General features: G+C 43.2%; 1 protein-coding gene across 2 annotated transcripts in view; it reads left to right on the plus strand.

Annotated features, from left to right (window-relative positions):
• The window catches only part of LOC126250884 (C-factor-like), a 78,385-nt gene that overhangs the window by 44,252 nt on the left and 11,933 nt on the right, over window positions 1–22,200 (plus strand). The window lies entirely within an intron of this gene.

Genomic DNA, 22,200 nt, shown 5'->3' on the forward strand with positions numbered 1-22,200 from the left:
ATGGATTTCAATCAGCACAGTACCCTTTGTGTTCAAAAACAGAATAACAGCACGCAATTCGCACTTGGTGGTAACATCTAACAAGAGCTCCGTTCTCAATGGCTGCCAAGCCAAGACTGAGCACATCAGCGTGGCATGCGCATGTTTACGCACAGCGCATGAAGCACTCTTCATAACAGTGTGACCAACTGCCACGCAAACAGAGTTCTGCACTTATAAAAAGATAGATCTTACTTTTGGGATACCCTCGTACAAACTCCCATCTACTGCTCCTCATGCATTCTTCATGAGTCTTGAATTCCTAACAATATCATAAAAACACAGAAAATTCTCTGTAACTGTAATCTCTGTGCATGGTTCAGCAACCACTCTGTGCCGTGGCAGTGCAATGCTGTACATCACAAGGAGTGAGAGTCTTAGCTTAACTGCCTGGGACATGAGGAAGCTACAAACCACTATAAAAAGGCCCCCAAACATAAGTTGTGCTGTGTGCCAATGGGGTGGATGGCTGTTGAAGCAGATCAGTGGGCAACCTTTGGGGCACATGCTGCATCCCAGTTGTATAAGGCTTACTCTGACATGTCAGGGTGGACCCTTATTTCCCTATCTTATTACGGGGTATCATTGTTTCCTATAACAACCATAAACTCTCCCAGTGACTATTAGCAACCTTCCAGAATAAAGGCTCAAGGAGGCTAGTCATTCTGATGATCTGAATGAAATTAGGGTAAAGAGGTTCAACTCAAGAGTCAGTATGTCTTTCTTGTTAAAAGGATATAGGTGATATTTGGAAATGCTTATTCTTTTTATATTCATTAGGATTTGGACAACTTTGCTGTTACCCTAAGCTATGAAAAATGGTCCTCAACTAGCACCCTGTTAGTTCTAACCAAGTGGACCTACTTAGTAAATTGGAAGAATTGGGTGAATTTACATTCTTCACAAACACACAAACATTGTTAAGGATATCCATTTGTTCCATGTAATTTAAATCTGAACTGACTCCTGAGTTCTCCTTTCCAATCTGTTGCAAGGCTGCTTCTTCAACAACAGAGATTTTTATTAAGTATAACTTCTTTAGAGTTAAATCACAGAAAATAATGGTTTCCGATTCTCCAAAAAATACACAAAACAGAAGATGTCTTGGCATGGATGCTGCATGGCCACTTCGGCACTATGAAAATTTGTTGAATAAGTTACACATCTATGTTGGAGAATGCCATTTGTAGGTTTTACTGGGAAACACTCAAGAGACCAACCATGGTCTCGGCGCACCCATATGTCATTAGTTAGTTACTGAAAATACAATGGTTGGTAGAACAGTGATTGACTATAGTCCAGTATTAGGCAGACTGGGAAATTTGCACACTAACCAAAGATCATCAGTATTTAACAACAAAGTCCACACCACAGCCCAGAAGAAAACCACATAGTGCAGGATCATCACCAATAGATACATCAGAGAGCTTGCTGTAAACTAAAGCTGGATGACAAATGAGAATGTGTCAGTCTGTGGCAGCCCTTAAATCTACTGTGGATACTTTGCCATGTGAACTGTCACCAGCACAAGTATCCTACCGCGCCATGCCTACCGACTTTATTGAATGTATGCATAATTAAATTGAGTGATCCAGTGATATGTCCAGTGGGATGACAATCATTTTCTCCTGTACATTGGTGGACACTACTACTACTACTACTACTACTACACTCTACTGAGTGATACTCATGCTAGATGGCTCCTACTTATCAGTATGTGTAAATTAATTGCTCTTGTTAGGTGTCAATCAAAATACTTCCAGAGCCAGTTCCATTTATTGCTGTATGATATTGGATCCAGTAATTCTATTGTTAGTTTCAGATGCTCTCCTTCAGACCAATAATTCTCTTTAAATTGCTTCCCAAAATCTTTCTTGTTCCTTTGCATTAAAGACTCCTCATTCTCCAGCTTCAGCTTCTAGTTATCATTTTAAAAATTTGATTCTCTTTTTATCCTTTGACATAGGTGAGAAAGCATCCTCATAAGTTACACTCTCTATCCTTCTGAATGATGAAAGATGATAATGATATTTAATAATTTTTTTATTAACAGTTAAGTTTCAGACAGGATTTTGTAGCAGAAATGCTTTATTATTATGACAGGTAATATGAGGTACATGGACTCAGCATGTCTGGAAGACTGGATGGTGAGTTTAGTGTCTCCACGTGCTGTGGGCTACTTGTTCTTAGATGTCACGGCCTGGAGTTGTGTCGCAGCCATGGAAGAATGGTATACACAATAACAACAGTAGCAATGTAGAAGGAAAACAAAAAAATTAAACTGATATTCTGACATTCATTCTCAGGTGTTTGATCTGTCAAAACATATTCATGTTGTAAAGTGTAACAAGACAAAACATCATGTAATCAATCAAACAACTGTAATACGGATGTGTTCGACATATCTGATGGGAGTTACCTTTCAACGTACAGAGAAGCTTTAATATATTAGTATTAAAAGAAGAAATTTTCTTTTTAGTATGTAGATTTAACAAAGATTACAGCTCTCATGCAGCCTCTGGCAGTGAAGACACTGCAAAGGAAAGAAAGTGAAGTAGAACAAGAGCATGGTAATTTGGACTGATTGGCAGGTCTGAATTATAATTGACTCACAACATAGGCGACTTTGGAAGCTATATTATGTACCATTTATTGATCAACTAAATAGGCAGATACATTTCATTCTTCAAGTATGGAAACTTATTTGACAACTGACTTACACTTACCTGGCAGAACTCTTCCCACCACTCATTCACATTTCCTACTATAGTTCTGGATGATGGCAAATTAATTTCTTTAAATCCTCAATCTTTTTAGATTGTTCAAGTTTCTTCTTTAAATGAATGGGGCAAGTTCTGTAATCTCTATTAAAACAGTCCTTCCAGTACTTTTAACATGGGTCTGATAACCAATCTCTGCTACCTTTCTTGTTATTTCCTTTAAACTGCTCTCAGTACATTCTATTCTGTGTTCACATTCTACAGGTTCAATGCACTATCCCCACTTCCCCAGCCAGATTTTGTTGGAATGTTTATTTCAGTTTGGTAAACAAGGGACTGTTAATGTCCACATCATTCTTTGCAGTTTTGTATTCCTGCCCTGTTAACATAAGCTCTGGGCATGTTTCAGTGATCACAGGATGGTGTGGCAAGGGTTTAACAGACTATGGGGATCTTGGCTTGACTGCCAGATCATGAGGATGGTAAAAAACTCTCTATATATTATAAAAACTCAATTTCAAGGTGTGCTGCATGCCGACGAGATGCATTGCTGTTGCAGTGGAACAATCACTAGCGTGCAACCTCTGGGGAACCTGCCACACATCAGTTGTGTAAGGCTTTCTTAGGCATTCTATGGTTCTGTCTGAGTGGACCCTTATTTCCCAAGCTGCTTGTGGGACTGGTATGGAACTCTCAAAGTTTTGTTCTTCTCCTCCCACTGGAATGGTAGGCCACTAGAAGGTGCTAACACTCAATCAAATAAGAGGGTCCACATAGACAGCCCTCCAGATTCAGGGATTACACAGAATTTGTCCATGAATAGTAACAGAATGCATTCTGCAGGTCAGAATGTGGTTTTGATTGTGAAATGGAATGAGGGCAGTTTTCAGAAGATTCCACATTTTTATATTCAAAAAGGTTTGGAAGACATCACAGCTACACTGAAATCCATCAAGCAATTGTGTAATGGCACACTCTTGGTTGAAACTGCTAGTTTCCAACAAGTGACGAATCTATTTAAAGCTAAATGTGTTGGGGAATATGTCACAAAACTCCACAACACCTTGAGCTATATCTACATCTATATGGATACTCTGCAAATCACATTTAAGTGCCTGGCAGAGGATTCATCGATCCACCTTCACAATACTCTATTATTCCAATCTCGTATAGCGCACAGAAAGAATTAACACCTTTATCTTTCTGTATGAACTCTGATTTCCCTTATTTTATGGTGGTGATCATTTCTCCCTATGTAGGTCGGTGTCAATAAAATATTTTTGCATTCGGAGGGGAAAGTTGGTGATTGGAATTTCATGAGAAGATTCCATCACAACAAAAAATGCTTTTGTTTTAATGATGTTCACCCCAGATCCTGTATCATTTCAGTTCGCGATAATACCAAACCTGCTACCCTTCTTTGAAATTCTTTGATGTACTCTGTCAATCCTATCTGGTAAGGCTCCCATACTGCGCAGCAGTATTGTAAAAGAGGATGGACAAGTGTAGTGAAGGCACTCTTCTTAGTAGATCTGTTATATTTTCTAAGTCTCCTGCCAATAAAACACAGTCTTTGGTTAGCCTTCCTCACAACATTTTCTATGTGTTCCTTCCAATTTAGATTGTGTGTAATTGTAATTCCTAGGTATTTAGTTGACTTTTCAGCCTTTAGATTTGACTGATTTATTGTGTGACCAAAGTTTAACATATTCCTTTTAGCACTCATTTGGATGACTTCACACTTTTCATTATTCATGGTCAACTGCCAATTTTTGCACCATACAGATATCTATTCTAAATCATTTTGCAATTTTTTTCTATCTTCTGATGACTTTATTAGTCAATAAACGATGATAAAAGTGTTGTGTCACATAGAGATCTGTTAGATATTCCCAAGAAGGAACTAGAAGATGAGTGGGGGGGGGGGGGGGGGGGGATCAAGAAGGGATTGTCCTTGTGCAAAATATATTGAAAAGGGTGGATGGGGACATAGTATTATCCAACCCCTTTATCCTAATCTTCATTAGCACAAAACTCTCGAAGCATATCAAGGCAAGTTTTCTTAATGTACAGTCTATTTCGTCAAACCAATGCACTGTTTTAAATGCCAGTGATTTGGGCATACCATCTTAGGATGTAAGGGTGAAGCCAATTGGGGCAAATGAGGCAAGGTCGCCCGTGACAGAGTTGATTGCTCCTTGCCTCCAAAGTGTGTAAGTTGCACTGGGGATCATGCTGTCCGGAGTAGGGACTGCAGTATCTTCCTTGAAGAAAGGAAGATACAGGAAATTAAAACACCGAAAGGCATCCTGTATGGTGAGGCCAACAAGATGTATAAGACCATGCAACCTCCTACATTCACTACATCTTTAGCTTTGGCTCTTAAGAAGTCTATTTCAACAGTGAATGCATCTACACAAATGGAGAATGCAGATTGTCATCAGTATCACCCCCCCCTCCCCCCCAGAGAAAGCCACAATTGCCACCACTGTGGAGCTCCCAGTACCTCCAGAGGCAGAGTCTTGTAAAAAATCCTAGCACTGCCACTTCTGCTACTGCAGCAGTTCGCACAAAGCCCTCTCAGTCCAAGAAAACAGATGGGAAGCTTCCACCACAGGTGAAGCCAGGCAGTAGACCATCAGACCATGTCAATGTCATTTGACATGATGGTTCTGCTGCCCTACTACAAAGACGATGGAATTCAATGTCAGCCCAGGGCAACCATCTTGCCCCAAGGTTGAACTTCCACCCATTGTGGACTCCCCAACCTGGCGGAAATATGGGATAAAAGTGCAACCCCTCTGATAAATGGCTCCAATACTACAGTGGAATGATGGTCATCAGTTGCTTCACAATGTGCTGAGTCTGCAAGGGCTGGAGAACAGCAAAAGAGGTCAATGGCTGAGGACGACTCGGTAGATCTGAGAAATGATTGGGACTGTCCGTGTTGAGGATGCACATCTCCTGAGTCATGTAGGTGAACTTAAACGCATGCCACAGGTACAACCCCTGTGTGCTTGTGTTTACAGGAAACACATTTCAAAGCCACTGTGCTACCTGGCTATACCCTCCATCAAATGGATGACCTGACTAGGGAAAGAACCAAGGTAGGTGCTGCTGAGTTTATCAATAACATACACCATTCTTTTGCTCTCTCCTTGGGTACTGACCTACAAGCAGTAGCCATTGGAGTTCATGTGGGTCACTTCTAACAGAATACACAGAGGTGGTCAGAATGTGTTTTTGATTGTAAAGTGGAAAGAGGGCAATTTTCAGAAGGTTTCACATTTTTATATTCATAAAGGTTTGGAAGGCATTGCAGATACACTGAAATCCACTGCTCCCTGTACTTACCTCCAAAGGATGCTATAGACTCTGAGTCTCTCACAGGCCTTATTGAACAACTCCCCCACTCTTTCTCCTACTGCATGATTTCGGTGCTCTTAATGTATTATGTGGCTGAAACTAAACTTGCCCCAGGGGTCAAATCTTTGAGAACATGATTTCTCAGGAGATGTGCATCCTCAACACGGACAGTCCCAATCATTTCTCAGATCTACCGAGTCGTCCTCAGCCATTGACCTCTTTTGCTGTTCTCCAGCCCTTGCAGACTCAGCACATTGTGAAGCAACTGATGACCATCATTCCAGTGACCATTTCCCACTGTGGATCCACCTGATGGATGGAAGATTGCTTGAACAGAAGCCTCTGAAATGGATGATCACCAGGGCTAACTGGACGCTGTTGAGCCAGCTGGCTATGTTTGAACACCGTGTCTAGGAATGAGTGGACTACATCACACATGTGATATATCATGCTGCTGACCTATTGATCCCAGAGCCCTCAGGTCATATTAGGAATAGACCTGTACCTTGGTGGACAGATGTGTGGTGTTCAGCAATCTGGGACAGGCGTGCGGCTCTTTGATGTTTTAAGTGACGCTCAATAGCAGACAACCTCACAGCCTTCTGAGTTGTGAGAATCAAGGCTTGATGCATAATTGAGGAGAGCAAGAAAAAGGTCACGGCAAGCGTTCCCAGACTTAATCAACTGTTCCATTGTTCTATAAAAGTATGGTAAGCCATCCTGCGGATTTCTGATACCATTGTTCTATAAACGTATGGTAAGCCATCCTGTGGATTTCAGATAAACACAGTCATTTACCAATAGCAGCAGTGCTGAACAGGGGTGTCTCCAAATAATGCCCAGAGACATTACTCAAATGATTGCGGAGCATTTGGCAGCAACTACAGCCAAAGCCAACCAGGATCTGGCATTTCACTACTACCACGCGACTGCAGCGAGGGCCAAGTTGGACTTCGGATCAAATTCTGAGTCTTACAACTACCCTTCTTCCATGTGGGAGCTGGAATCATCACTGTCTGGGACTTGTGATACTGCACGTGATCATGACCAAAACTGGTATCATAGGCTTTGATATTTGCCAGCAGCATCAAAGGAAATCCTCCTCAAGGGTTTTAATCTTATATGGCAGACAGGCAACTTTCCCAGCTCGTGGGGAGAGGCAGTTATGATACCTCTCCTCAAACCAAGAAAGGACCACACATGTCCCAGTAGTTATGTGAGCATTGCCTTAATGAGCCATGTAGGAAAGATCCTGGAATGCATTGTTAGCCATCACCTGGTCTGGTTGTTAGAGACGAGGCAACTCCTTAGCCACTTTCAGTGTGGATTCTGGGGATTTCGGTCCACTATTGACAACCTGACCCTACTAGAAGAGGATATTCAGCAGGTTCTTCTATGTAAATATCACTGTATTGATGTATTCTTTAATATCAGTAAGGCATACAACACTACTTGGAGACACAGTATTCTTGTGTAACTCCATCAATGAGGCTTTTGGGCCCACCTACACATTTTCATATGGTCCTTCCTGTCTAAGTGCATTTTTAGGTCTTGAGTCAGTGATGTGCTGTGAGACCGTATTGATCAGGAGAATGGTGTTCCTCAGGGAAGTGTTTTAAGTGTTGCCCTCTTTGCCATATCCTAAACACTTATATGTATTTATTAACTGTACACTTCACTTTAGGGCACTGATACTTTACTTCCTCGATCGTCTACAATACAAGCTGATTGACAACAGTATTAACACGGTTACTACAGATAGCATGCTTCTGACAACCGCACACACTCCGATGCTTGCACTGAGGTAGCTGGAGGCCGACTGATCACTGGAGAGCGCCGTCTTCTGGCATTGGCCATTTGCGACATTGCTGACTGGTTTGTGTGGAGTGACCAGCGAGCTGGGGTCCTACACCACAACCCCACAAGGGAGAAAAAAAAGACAAAGAGGAAAGAAAAATGTTGTTACTGACATGAACTGTGAATGTCCACTAGGTCCCAATGGAACCACACTTTTCGTCTGTATCAGGTTTATATTGTGGCTGTTGTTTCGGAGTATCTGCTGCATCTGGATGGCCAGTAGCTGGTTGGTTTCCTGGTGGGCAGGGCTGCTCAGTGAGACGTTGCTGTGCCATTGGCTGTGGTTCTACAGGTACCCTGTGACCGGTGGTGGCCTGCATTTCGGTGGCATCTTCTAAACTTAGGTAGGCTGGCTTGCACCTGTTGATGGACAATACTGTGTCTACCCCTTTAATGCAGAGAGTGAGGGTTCTGTCATTCCATCCCATGACTGCGTATGGGCCTTGGTAGGGCAGTTCCAGTGCCCTGCGCAGTGGGCCATGTCGGAGGAAAACGTGCTTCGTCGTTGCCAAATCTTTGAACACGAAGGTAGCCTGTTTTCCATGCCGCGAAGTTTCACTTGGTCGCACAGCCTCAATATGCCTGCAGAGTTCTGTGAGGAAGTCTTGAGTAGAGTGCGGGGGTCCAGTTTGTTGTGTGAAAAACTCTCCTGGTATATGCCGGGGTTTATCATACACTAGTTCCCCTGGAGATGCCCGTAGGTCTTCTTTTAGTGCACTGCACAGTCCAAATAGCACTACGTCAATCCAAAAATCTGTCATGTGGAACATTATAGCGGCCTTCAAGGAATGGTGCAGACACTCCACAATATCATTTGGTGCCACTTTCTCGGCTGTCAGTGTTTCCAGTGGGAATACTTCTGGCCACCTGCTATACCTGTCGATTGCTGTGAGGCAGTACTGGTAGTTACGGACGACTGGGAGTGGTCCTACCAAGTCCAGGTGGATGTGTGAGAACCGAGCCTCTGGGGTGTCAAATCTTCCTAGGAGGCTAAACGAGTTCCTGTCGGGAACTCGTTTAGCAGTTGCACTAACGGCACTGGCACCGCAAGGAAGTGTACCAACGACTCACTGCACTGTGTGGGCTGGCATGCCAACTTCAACGACATAACACAGTCCAAAAGGGAAGTGTTCCTTACATCCAGTATGAGGTCATAATAGGACAGGAAATCCAGCCCAATTATAGCGTGGGTCACATCTGCAACTATAAATCGCCACTTGAATGACCTCTGTAACCCAATGTTAAGATTTAAAGTCACAAGGCCATATGTACATATAACTGACGCATTTGCAGCTGCTAAGTCGTAATTTTCACACGGTCGCAGTTTCCACAGCAGGCACTTAGGAAATACACATACATCCAAGCCTGTATCCACTAAAAACTGCAACTTAGTTGTCCTGTTTGTTACAACTAAATGTGCAATGGTTGCCCGGGCTGGTGCTGCTGGCAGACCTGTCCGCCGAGCGTGGGGCACTGCTGTATGCATTTCCCACCCAGGAACATGGGGACCTGCATCTGCGTGCTCTGTTGCTGAAACGACAGTGGTGAAAGCACTCATTCCGGTCCAGTGAGGGTGAGGAGCACGTGCTGCGTCGTCCGCGTGATGGCACGTGATCTCGCTGTTTGTATATGCCGAGAGCTGTGACCTGCCGCGCCAACTCATCGAGGCATGAAGCGATGTTATCCAGCCTGTCTTTGGTGGGTGTTGTAGTGAAAACCTGCAGAGCTGCGGCCTTGGTTACTGTGTCCACAATCTCTGCCAGCTTGCTCAAGTTCTCCTCTTGCGTCACTGTGAGCAGGTGCGATGCATTTCCAGCAAGCGTGACATCCATATGGATCATAGCAGAGGGTCCGGGATGTCCGGTCCAACCAAGGTATGGAGATGTCCCCGATTTCCTCCCTATGCAACAACTGTCTTAAGCGCTGCATGTTAGAGAGGGAGAGACGCCGAATGAGCTCACCTTTAAGAATTTCGTACTTCCCTGAAACTGGTGGGATGGTGATCACATCACTGACCTTGCTGGTGGAGCGGCTACCCAGTAGTGCCACCACATGTGCATATTTTGTGGCATCTTGCATTACCCCGTCATTGACGAAATGGCTTTTGATGTGCGTTAACCAGAAGGCTGGTCCTTTGAAAACCGTGCAGTTCACTTGAGCAGCAGTTTTCTGTCCTGGGGGGTGGTGATGAGTAGAAGGACTCGGCGATCTTGGGGCTGCAGGTGGTAATGGGGCGGTCCCGTCCAAGATACAGATACAACTGCCGTTCGCCATAAGCAGGGGTGCGGCAGGGGGTGCCAGGGAGGCCAGACATGCGCTTTGCTGGCAGTGCGCATCTGCCCGCTCTTGTTGTTCACCTCTGCCCGCTCTTTTTGTTCCATGGTAGGCAGTCCCCTTTCTTCCAGCTGCGTTCGATGCTGCTCCTCATGTCGCTGTTGTAGCCATCTCTTCCATGTGTTAGCGCTGCTGATCACACAGTAGCTGCTACTGTTGTTGTATAAGTTGTTCCTAGTGGCATAATTATTGCTGCAAGTGCTTCATATCTTCTTGTTGCTGTCCTAACTGTTGTTGTAACTGCTCCATGATACTTTAATCAGGGTCACCACTTTGTAGGTATTTATTAACTGTACACTTCATGTTACGGCACTGGTACTTTATTTCCTCATTCGTCTACAATACAAGCTGATCGACAACAGTATTAACGTGGTTACTACAGGTAGCATGCTTCTGACTACTGCACACACTCTGCTGCTCATGCCGTGGTAGGTAGAGGCTGACTGGCCACTGTAGAGCACAGTCTTCTGGCACTGGCCATTCACGACGTTGCCGACTCGTTAGTGTGGAGCGATCAGCGAGCTGGGGTCGCTACACTGTATTATGTCTACGGTAAGGAGTCCTGTACAGTGCTCCTTATTTGTGAATGTTTTTCTATTCCTCCTCCAGTGTTGTAGCAGTGTGCCGTCAGTTGCAACTTACAATGCTGAGGTTAGAGGACTGATCTGTAAAGACAGGTGTTCAGTTTTCTGCAGATAAGTGTGTGTGTGTGTGTTCATTTCAATTGTTCTTGTCATATTTTTAATTTACCTGACTTGACTATGACGGTCACTATTCTACATTTTAAAGACTCAGTGAGGTTTCTGACTCTCATTTTTGACTCCAAACTATCGTGGTTACTACACCTAATAGACATGAAAGCCAGAACCCAATACATGCTGAATATCATGAAGTGCCTTAGCATCAAGTATTGGGGAGCAGACCAAGTGCGTCTACTCCAGTTTTATTGGACTTTTGTGCATTCACAGCTAGACTATGGATGCACTGTGTATGGATCAGCGAGACCTTCTTAGCTGGAGATTATTGATGCTATGTGTAATTTTAGATTTGGTGTGGTACAGGAGAGATTGCACTCTTGCATCTGTTTTTAATGCAACATTTTCTGACATTTTAAATGAGCACCTCAACTCTGTAGCTGTCTTTATGGATGGATCTAAACAGGGTGACTCTGTCTGTTGCTCTGTTGTTTTCCCAGCTTGTGTCCTCAAGGTCCGACTGCCTCGAGACTTTACTGTCTCCATTGTGAAATTATATGCAATCTTGCAGGCACTGGAGCAGGTGAGGTGTTCTTCAAGTGCTAAATTCCTTGTCTGTTTGGATTCCCTGAGTGCCCTTCACTCCCAGCAATGTTTGTACTCAGCAGATAAGTAGTCCAGAATACCCAGGACACCCTACTCCAGCTACAAAGGCTTGGGAAGGAGGAGCATTTCTGCTGTGTACCAGGGCACAAAGTTATTGCAGGGAATTGAAGGGTGGCTCTACCAGCCAAGGAGCATGTCACGATCCTTAGTTATTTCAGTGCACCATCCCTCTCCAAGCTATAGTGTCGTTGTTGAGGTACAGAGTCTTGCATCAATGGGAGGATGAGTGGCAGGAAGTGATGTACAATAAAGCTACATCTATTATAGCCCACAACATGGCCATGGCATACCTCTTTCCAGGCATGTTGACAGGATGAGATCCTCCATATTGTCTTCATATAGATCACAGCCCTATGCATGGCTTCTTGCTCCAGTCCAATGACCCCCCCCCCCCCCATGTGTGGTGCTTGTGGTGTACAGATCACCATGCACCACATTTTACTAGACTGTGTTTTATTTTCAGACCAGAGGGCAGTGGCAGATCTGCCAGCAGACCTGACCTCTCTTATAAGTGACATTGAAATGAATGTGGTCCAAGTTTTAAGGTTTTGTGATCTGTACAACTTGTATCTGCAAATTTTTGGGAGAGGGGGGAGTAATGTGTTACTCCCATACATAGCACCTTTCATCCTTCCCTGTTGTATTAAGGCCTGTGAGATACAGTGACTGAGTAGGTTAATGTGAATGAGGTGGGAGTGCCATTTTATAGGTTTCCTCTTCACTGTGTGACAACAATTTTAGTCATTTTACCCACTTTTTTAAAAATATGTGTAAAGGTGAAACACTTTGGATTCCTGCCATTTTACAGTCCACATGTTTCTTTAGAATCTTGAATTCCAGGCAGTTTTTCCTTCAGTTATTACAAGCAAGAAATCCTTTTCCCTTAACTTTTTGTGGGTGTCAATTTCAGATAACTCTTCCTGCACAATTTCTATCACTTCAGGATGCAATATTCTACACTCTTGTTAAACTCCTCTTTCTATTTGTGATAAGGTTTACTTCTAATGTAAAATTAAAATCTTTTGATTGATCATTAATTACATTAAAATCTAATTTTTACTGTGCCTTCTCTAGTCTTAACTCTTCAATATGATATTTCAAACATTTTCTTTAAGTTAACATTTAGTTCATCAAATCTGTCTTTATTATGTTGGTTACAATCTACAAATTTGTTTGCAATATTTGTCCCTGAAGCTTTAACCCAAAGGTAGTCTACATTGTGAGTTATTAGCTCCATTGTCTATCAAGCTCTGGCACAGAGAAAAAACATTATTAGCTCATCTGGTTTGCAGATTATTTCATCAAAGTTATACTTCATTTCGTCTGTTGGTGTTGGCCACTTTCATGGTTTCTCAGACTATTTCATTGGATTTGTTGTCGCTCCAGCATCACTAACATCGGTAATTAATCTAGAAAAATGCTCCCTTTCATATTTGAAGATCACATATGGCCCACTGTGTGAACAACTTCACCAAATTCTGGACCCCTCATCTTTGGACTGGCTGCTAACAGGGTGACATTCACTTCAAATGCTACAGATGATGGTGACCTGATCTGAGAGCTCAGATAACTCTGATCTTTAGAAGAATCTCTAAGAGAGAGAGTTTCAGAGTCTTCCTCTGAACTACTTTCTTGATTTTTGTGACTTCTGTGTTTCTTCATAATTTTTTTCTGTATCACTGCTACACTTTTACCAGGTGTCACTGCAATCTTCCTTCTTCCTCTGTTACTGGCAACACCAGTAGTCCATTCAACTCCCTTCTTTTGAAGGGTTTCAAAGAAAGAGTCTTTTACAGCATCTTTGTCACAAGTCCATGAAGGAAGATGACAAAGAATTTCATTATTTTATTGGGCTACCATTTTGAGTGATTTATTATGCCATCTTCAGGCCACCTGACTGATGTGCAAGAAGATTCCAATGCTTTCTCTGGTCAAAATAGGGGCCAGCAGTCAAAGACTGGTATCTGTAGATTTCTGCTTGATACAGCAACCACTTCAAATACTGTATCATCTGCTGACTGTAAGGATCTGTTTCCAGGCTGCTTTCATGGATTCAAAGAAAGCAACATCCAAAGGCTGTGTAGTGTTGGTATTGTTTGTTGGTAGATAGATGAATGAAATGTTATTCTCACCAGAGAGCTCTAGAACATAGCTTGTGAAATGTGAGGACAAATTATCATAGATTACTTACTGCCTTCTTTCCTTCCAACTTTTGCAGTCTCAGTAGGATCAACTTGGTGAACCACTCACAAAATGTGTTACAGTCAAACCATCCACTAGAGCTATGTGAGTAAAGTCATCCCCTGGGACCATTTTCTGTCCATGTAGACCATAGATGTACTGATTTGTAAACAAAGAATGGAGACAAAATTTCTCACTTAGCATTGTCAGAAAACATTTCAGAAATGCTGCTCTTGGAGGAGTTACAAATTTTTTCTGAATATTCTGAACCTCTTTTTGTGAGAACTTTCTTTTTCCCAGGACTGTTGATGAGATTGGTTTCATTAAGGTTCCATATATTTCTTGCTCATTAATCTTTCTGTGAAACACACTCATCAACAGCAGCTATACTCCTTTTAATGTTGGTTGCAAAGTGTTCAGAAAGTTCAGGGTGCTGTTTGATGGAACCCAAGAGCCTGGACAATTGTCTTTGAATCCAGAAACTATACATTCCTGTCTGGAGAGGTATGACTTCATTTGGAGTTCCATTGGAGTGACAGGAAACCCAAATTCACTCAACTTCAAAGCATGTTCTACAAACTGTGCTTTTTCTTCATTGGTAAACATCTGAGGGAAACCTGGACATGAATTAACTCCTTCCTTTGACTTCAGTTTATTAATTATGGTTCTTCTTGGGATATTAAAAAGTTTTTCAGCCTTCCTGTGTGATATCGCCTTTCTCCTAATGGCCTGTAGGCATTTCTCTAGAGTTTATGGGCTGTAATCACAGTATTGCCTACTTCCAACAATTATCTTGTACTTCTATTGCATTTCATCTATCTGAAAGAGATTACCAATACTGTTCATTACCAAGAGCACACTACAGTGGTAAACTAAGTCTGAAATGTTTGTAGGTATGTAAGAAGTGCACCTGGGGCTACTTTGCTCCACTTCTGTTGTGCTGCAATGTTTCCCCAAAACGAGAAATTTCACAACCTACAAAAGTAAACTGACAATGACAGAAGCAATATTCCATTAAATGTAAAACTACAATACTTTTCTGCAGTTAGACGTTCTGAATAATTAAAGTAATGGTGACTGTCGTTCACAGTCACTAGTTAAACATGTGAAAGAGATAGACTTTTCCAGTTTGATTTTTTACACACTTTTACTATTTTTTGTACCTTTACTATGTGCATTAAGATTTAAAAATATTTCTCAATGTTAAAAGCTTATTAGTCATCATTTATCAATAAACTGTGCTGTAGATCAATAGTGCTAATGGCTGCACTATCATAATGAAATAAAACTTCAGACAAAGAAGATTCATTTCAGTGACACACAAACTCAATTTTTCAAATATTAATTTAACAACATAATACAGTTTTTTACAGACCTCTGTGTTACGAGACATCAATCACATCCGATCAGTACAACAGTTCAAACAAGAAGAAGGATTATTCTAGAAGAATCATAGACTGGGATTTTCATTATCTTTTTCCATGGGTATTCTCTGAGATATAATTTCTTACAGAATTTTAAATTATGTCATTGGCAATAATTATTTATTATTTTTCTATTGATGAAGTCCTTTCTATTAATATCACGAGAATGTTCATTCACACTCTACACTCAATGCTGTCGCAAATATGATTCTGAATAAAATATAGGCATGGATATTACAAGCATAAGACAAGCACCAAAAACAACCATGTCTGACACAGATCTTGTGTGCATATGCACCCTTATATGGTGAAAGGTAGGAACACATAATTCACTCAGGATCAATGTCAAACGTGACCTTTTTTTTGGTCCAAATGTTATAACGTGGGGGTGCATAATATTGACTGGGCATACTGACCTCCAAATCTTTGAACATGATATACTCACCAGTTGATGTTGTTGGGACACTGTACTGCTGTCCCATGGGCATCTTTTCAGGGGGTTCATTTGGCCCTGACTCTATTTTTACGGATGACATTGCATGACTGCACCCAACTGCACAGGTGGAAGAGCTCTTGGAGTGAAAGAATATTCAACAAACTGATTGGCCTGCCCATTCCCCCAAATTAAATGTCATCAAGCACATCTGGAAGGATTGGGGAGATATGTTGCAGCCCATCCATGTACATTAATGACCATCCACCAATTGTCAACTGTGCTGGTGGAGGATGTTGCAGCATTTCCTTAAACTATACTGATTACATAGAATTATTACATAAAACACAGAAAAAGTGGACAATTGGTAAACTTGCAGACACAGACCAGCATTCAGGTCAGAAAATAAAACACATCCATTTCAAATATAGTGCATCAGCATCCCTGTTCAGTAAGTTTCATACAGTGGTGGGTCCTGTCGGTATAGGAGAAAACTACGTCTCACTGGACTATGACTCTCTTATTGACCTGTAAGGGATACTTCTTCTGTTTATCATGGCCAGAAGGAAGTAAACCATTGTTGCACAGTAGATTGCACTGATCCCAGCTTATTACCCCTCACTTACAGCCATTGGGCCTCTATTGGGAATTGGAACAGATGAAAAATTTCTTGCCCAGTGTTGTCTCATCTGCTTAGTGCCTTCAGGAGAGCAGACAGTTCTGTATAGTAGATAGAAAACTGCTCAGGAAGTCCTATCCTGAAGACACATTTGGGGAAGATGACTGAGCAATCTATTAGCTTCCTATATCCTGGCCTTAATATTCTTACAAAATTCAGACATTCTCTGGGTAATGGTCAATGGTGTTATTACAAAATGATGTTACAAATTGATCTTATAAGCTGCTATTGACAATAATGAATGCTGCCTTGATGTCCTACTAAATGCTTTTCATAGATGTGAATGTACTGATGGAGTAAAAGAACCGCTGCTAAGAAAAATTCTTTCTCTGCTCACCTTAGTCATCATCATCGAAAATGATAAAGGATGTGAGGTTTTTGTTCATGGGTACTTCTTCAACATTCGCTCATCTACCTGCCTGTTTCTGAGAGCAGAGGGATACCCAAGTGTTTTCCAATGACTTTGGGATGGGTACATTAACAGAATGGTGGGTCATACCTGAGATGTGGACACAAACTCTCTGAAAACAACCAGTTGGCTGTAAGGCATTCAGTTGGCCTTTCTCCCATTCCTCCTTTAGATGACATATTTGTATGTCCATAATACCCTTGCATAACACAACCCCTTTGTTAAAATATAGTGTGTTGTGCAGCTTGGTCACAACTGGATAGTCGCTAAGGCCTTGGTGTTTAGGAGTGATGTTGCCTGACATGAGATGGAGGTCTCTCCTAGCAATGTTCTCTTTCTGAGGATTTTCACTGTTTTCATGTTCCCAGTCATTAGGCTGAAACCTGTTCATTTTCTCTCCATCAGAATCAATTTTTATTTAATGATGAGAAATCACATTTTATTAGAATTTGCAGTGAAGTCATTAAAGGATACACAGGTGGCACCAGTATATGCAAAAAATCTACCATTTGTCACTAGTTTAGAGGGCCATTTTCATGTCTTATAACAAACCAAACAGCTTTAGATGAACAGTGTTTGAGGTTTTCTTGACTTATTAATTGTCTAAATGGTTCTCAGGCTTAACTCCAGATAATGCCATAGTAAAAGCACAATATTTATGCAATACAGTTGCTCATAACATTCAGGTTCTGGTGCAACTTCTACCACCGTCAAACCTCTCTATATCTGAAAATCAAAATTGATAATTATTAAGTTCCTTTCAAACTTCACCTTCCCATTAGTGAATTGGTTTGACTGAATGTTCTTTAGCTGCTTAAAAAGTTGAAGAAAAGGGGTGACAGAACTTGAATTTTAATTAACAGTGCAAACAGTTAACTTATCTTGCTTGAACTTGAATATATCATTATAGCGCCTTAGTCTCAGCATAGTATCTAGAAGTAAATTATTCCTGGATGATGCGAAAGGTTGTTGGAATCATTCTATCCAATGTGTTATTTTGAATGAGACGTAGCAGACATTTATATAGACTCCTCAATAGTTTAATTTCCTTGTTCCAAATGATACAGTTTGAGAAAAAAGCCTCAGTAAAAATGCAACACATGTAATTCTTGGTAAAACACAAAAGCAGTGGCTTGTTCCAAATGATACAGTTTGAGAAAAAAGCCTCAATGAAAATGCAACACATGTAATTCTTGGTACAACACAAAAGCAATGGCTTCCATAACATACCTCCCACCAACTTCTGACTAGTCAAGAGGGACAAAGGTAAAGTGTTCATCAAATAAAGTTTCTTATATAACAAGTGAGTTACTTATCAATAATGTTTTCTGAATTTAGTTTGAGAGTTTTTTAATTAATAATTGCTAGTGTAATTATATCGAATAACAAAATTCTTTTTTCTTCTTATTTTTTATTATAATTTTTATTGTTAAGTCCAATATATGAAAAATCACTCAGGTTTTTAAAAAATTAAATAAACTTAAAATTATATTATACTTATTCTGTCCCTGTTCAAATGTACATTCTGTATCTAAGTACACATAACTATTTTATTCATGTCATTCAAACTGTAAGAAATGTGAAATTCTCAATTCAGCTTTATTGGATCATATCACGAATTTATGGCCCTTGTAGAGCTGTTCATTAAATGGTGAAAGTGAACCACTGACCAGTTCCATTACAAACTAGGGAACTGTTGTAGTAAGCTAATTGCTAGAAAAATGCTGGCACCGGAGGAAAAAGTAACATCAATGCAGGGTAAGTTGCCAATCCAGAACCACTATGTGTTGATAGAACTTTTAGTAGCTTAGAATTCTTTCAGTGTGCTTACTTATTCGGAGACATGTTTCTAATTTGACTAGGAAGGAAGCAAGTTTAGGGTTTAACACCTGATTGACATGGAGGTCATTAGAGGTGGAACACAAACTCAGATTGTTTCAAGGATGGGGAATGAAACTGGCCTTGCCCTTTTGAAGAAATCATCCTGGAGCAGGTTAGGGAAATCATGCTGGACTTAAATCTTGATGGCTGGGCATGAATTTGAACATTTGCCTCCCAAATACGAGTCCATTGTGCTAATCAGTGCATGACCTTGCTTGGTTTGTGTTAGAACTTCTAGTTTAACAAGTATATTTAGAACGACACAACAACACTTATATGTCACAGAGTGAGCTGACATGTGAACACGTTAGCGTTCAGATAAGCACTGAGTCTCAGTCTAGCGGCCACTGCTCGGCTGGCCGCTTAGGTGGCGCCGCTGCTGCATGGCTGGCAGGCAGACAGCGCCGCACGTAGAGGACGTGCGTAATTGCGCGGCGGCACTTTAAATGATCGGCGAGTCACAACACTTTTCCCCCCTTTGAAATTGTTGCACTGGTCTTGATGGATGTGTCCTGGAGATGGCTGACGTCCATAGGCGTTGTGTGACTCGACGTAAAGTCTCGAGGAGGAGGCTTCCCGTACGGACGGAAGTGTCCCCGATGATAACGGGTCGAGATGACAGGAGACGTAGGGGTCGAATCTGCTGGGGCCCCACGCACCAATCTGCCCGTTGCGGCAAGTCCAGTTGATATGACAGGAGACATGGGCGATGCGTCAGCGTCTGTTGGAGGAGGAGGCGAGTAGATGTACTCTGACACTGGTTGGTCCTCCGGTTCCCGCATGGGCACGTCGTCTGGTGGCATCCGTTCTGGTGCTGGCATCGCGATGATGGGTAGAGGGCGGCGTTGTGAGTATGGAGATGTGCCAAGATCCTGAGCATCAGGGAGAGTCAAGGGTGGTGTGGCGGCATTCGGAACAGGTGTTGCTGGCACCCGAGGCCGAAGCTGGTCCGAATGACGCACTGCAACGCCTGTGTCCGTCTGGATTTCATACAGGCGTCTGCCACGGTGTCTTAAGATGCGGCCCGGGCTCCATTTTGGCCGCCTGCCATATTCCCGTACCCAGACGAGGTCGTCGGCGGTGAACCGGCCAAGGGACGGCACCCGCGGCCGGGAAGCGGGAGGCCGCAGAAGATGAAGTAGAGTGCGGGGCTGTCGGCCATGTAAGAGCTCAGCCGGGCTGTGATCGCCCATGGGGGTGAAACGGTAAGACGCCAGGAACTGGAGAAGCGCCTCATCAGCAGCAGAAGAAGTCAGAAGTTTCCGCATCTGAGCCTTAAACGTGCGGACGAGTCGTTCAGCCTCACCGTTGGATTGTGGATGGAACGGCGGGGCCGTGACACCGTGACGAGCACAAAAATCCGCAAAGTCAGAAGAGGCAAATTGCGGACCATTATCAGTAACAAGAGTAGAGGGGAGGCCTTCCAAAGAAAAAATGCGGGCGAGAGCACTGGTGGTTGCCGCGGTGGTAGGTGACGTGCAACGGACAATGAAAGGAAAGTTAGAGTAGGCGTCAATTACGAGGAGCCAATAAGTACCTAAAAAGGGTCCCGCAAAATCAGCATGAATGCGCTCCCAGGGCTTCTCAGGCGAAGGCCACGGTGACAAAGATGACTTCGGGGCAGCGGCCTGTGACGCACAAGGGCCGCAGGCAGCGACCATGTGTACGATTTCAGAGTCGATGCCAGGCCAGTACACATGACGGCGCGCCAGAGATTTGGTGCGCGACACACCCCAGTGCCCCTGGTGAAGGAGGCGCAAGACCGAAGCACGCAAAGACGCGGGGACCACAACACGCGGCGAAACATTGTCGGTGGAGAGGAGGATAACACCATCCCTAGCCGTGAGGCGGTAGCGCAAAGGGTAGTAGTTCCGCAACGGATCAGAAGTCTTAGCGGACGGGCGATCAGGCCAACCCGTCTGAATACAGCGTAAAACCCGGGAGAGGGTAGGGTCAGAACCCGTAGCAGCCGCCAGCCTGTCCCCAGTGATGGGGAACCCGTCCACAACCCGCTGCTCGGCAACATCCAGGTGGAAACACAAAAGTTCGTCCCTATCGAATGCCTGATCAGGGCCCATGGGGAGGCGAGACAAAGCATCAGCATTCGCATGTTGAGCCGTTGGCCGGAAATGAATCTCATAGTTGAAACGGGACAAGTAAAGAGCCCAACGCTGGAGGCGGTGTGCAGCCTTGTCGGGAAGTGACGTTGATGGGTGAAACAAGGAAACAAGTGGTTTGTGATCCGTAACAAGATGAAATTTTGTGCCATAGAGAAAAACACCAAACTTATGAAGAGCATAAATGATGGCCAAAGCTTCTTTCTCAATCTGAGAATACTTTTGTTGGGCATCCGTGAGCGTTTTGGAGGCATAAGCAATGGGTTGTTCCGAACCATCAGAAAAACGGTGCGCAAGGACTGCCCCAACCCCATATTGAGAGGCGTCTGTAGCAAGGACAAGATGTTGGCCAGGTCGATAAGTAGCTAGGCACGGGGCCTGTATCAGCATAGTCTTCAATTTCCGGAAAGCTGCGTCACATGACGCGGACCAGTGAAAAGGCACGTTTTTATGCAACAGGCGATGCAACGGCTGAGCCACCGACGCTGCAGACGGTAAAAACTTGTGATAGTAGGCGATTTTCCCCAAGAAGGCCTGCAGTTCCTTAACAGACGTAGGGCGAGGAAGGGCATCGATCGCAGCGACAGTTTGTTGAAGCGGACGAATACCATCCCGAGAGAGGTGAAACCCCAAGTACGTGATAGATGCCTGAAAAAATTGTGATTTCTGAAGATTACACTTAAGACCTGCAGTCTGTAAGACATTAAAAAGTGTGTGGAGATTTTGAAGATGTTCGTCAGTGGAGGAGCCCGTGACAACAATGTCGTCCATGTAATTGATACATCCAGGAACAGGGAGCAATAATTGTTCCAAGAATCGCTGAAAGAGAGCAGGGGCGCTAGCAACCCCGAATGGCAAGCGTTGGTATTGATAGAGGCCGAAAGGCGTGTTAAGAACCAGAAACTGCCGGGAAGCAGCGTCGAGAGGAAGTTGATGATAAGCTTCTGACAGGTCAATTTTAGAAAAATACTGCCCTCCAGCGAGTTTAGTGAACAGTTCTTCAGGACGGGGCATAGGGTAAGTGTCGATGAGGCATTGAGCATTTACCGTGGCTTTGAAATCGCCACAGAGACGAATAGAACCATTGGGCTTGGCAACTACAACGACAGGAGAGGACCACTCACTGGAAGTGACAGGAAGCAAGACCCCTGAAGTAGTGAGACGATCCAACTCCTGTTTGACCCGATCACGAAGGGCCACAGGAATGGGCCGAGCCCGAAAAAACTTAGGCCGAGCAGTGGGTTTGAGCGTGATATGAGCTTCAAAGTCGTGTGCACGGCCTAACCCAGGAGAAAAAATGGACGAAAAGGTCGTCGACAAAGAATCCAGTTGAGCATAGGGAATAGCGTCAGAGACAATATTGACAGAGTCATCTATGGAGAACCCAAAAACGCGGAAG

The sequence above is a fragment of the Schistocerca nitens genome, chromosome 1, assembly GCF_023898315.1.
Source record: "Schistocerca nitens isolate TAMUIC-IGC-003100 chromosome 1, iqSchNite1.1, whole genome shotgun sequence".
Taxonomy (NCBI): domain Eukaryota; kingdom Metazoa; phylum Arthropoda; class Insecta; order Orthoptera; family Acrididae; genus Schistocerca; species Schistocerca nitens.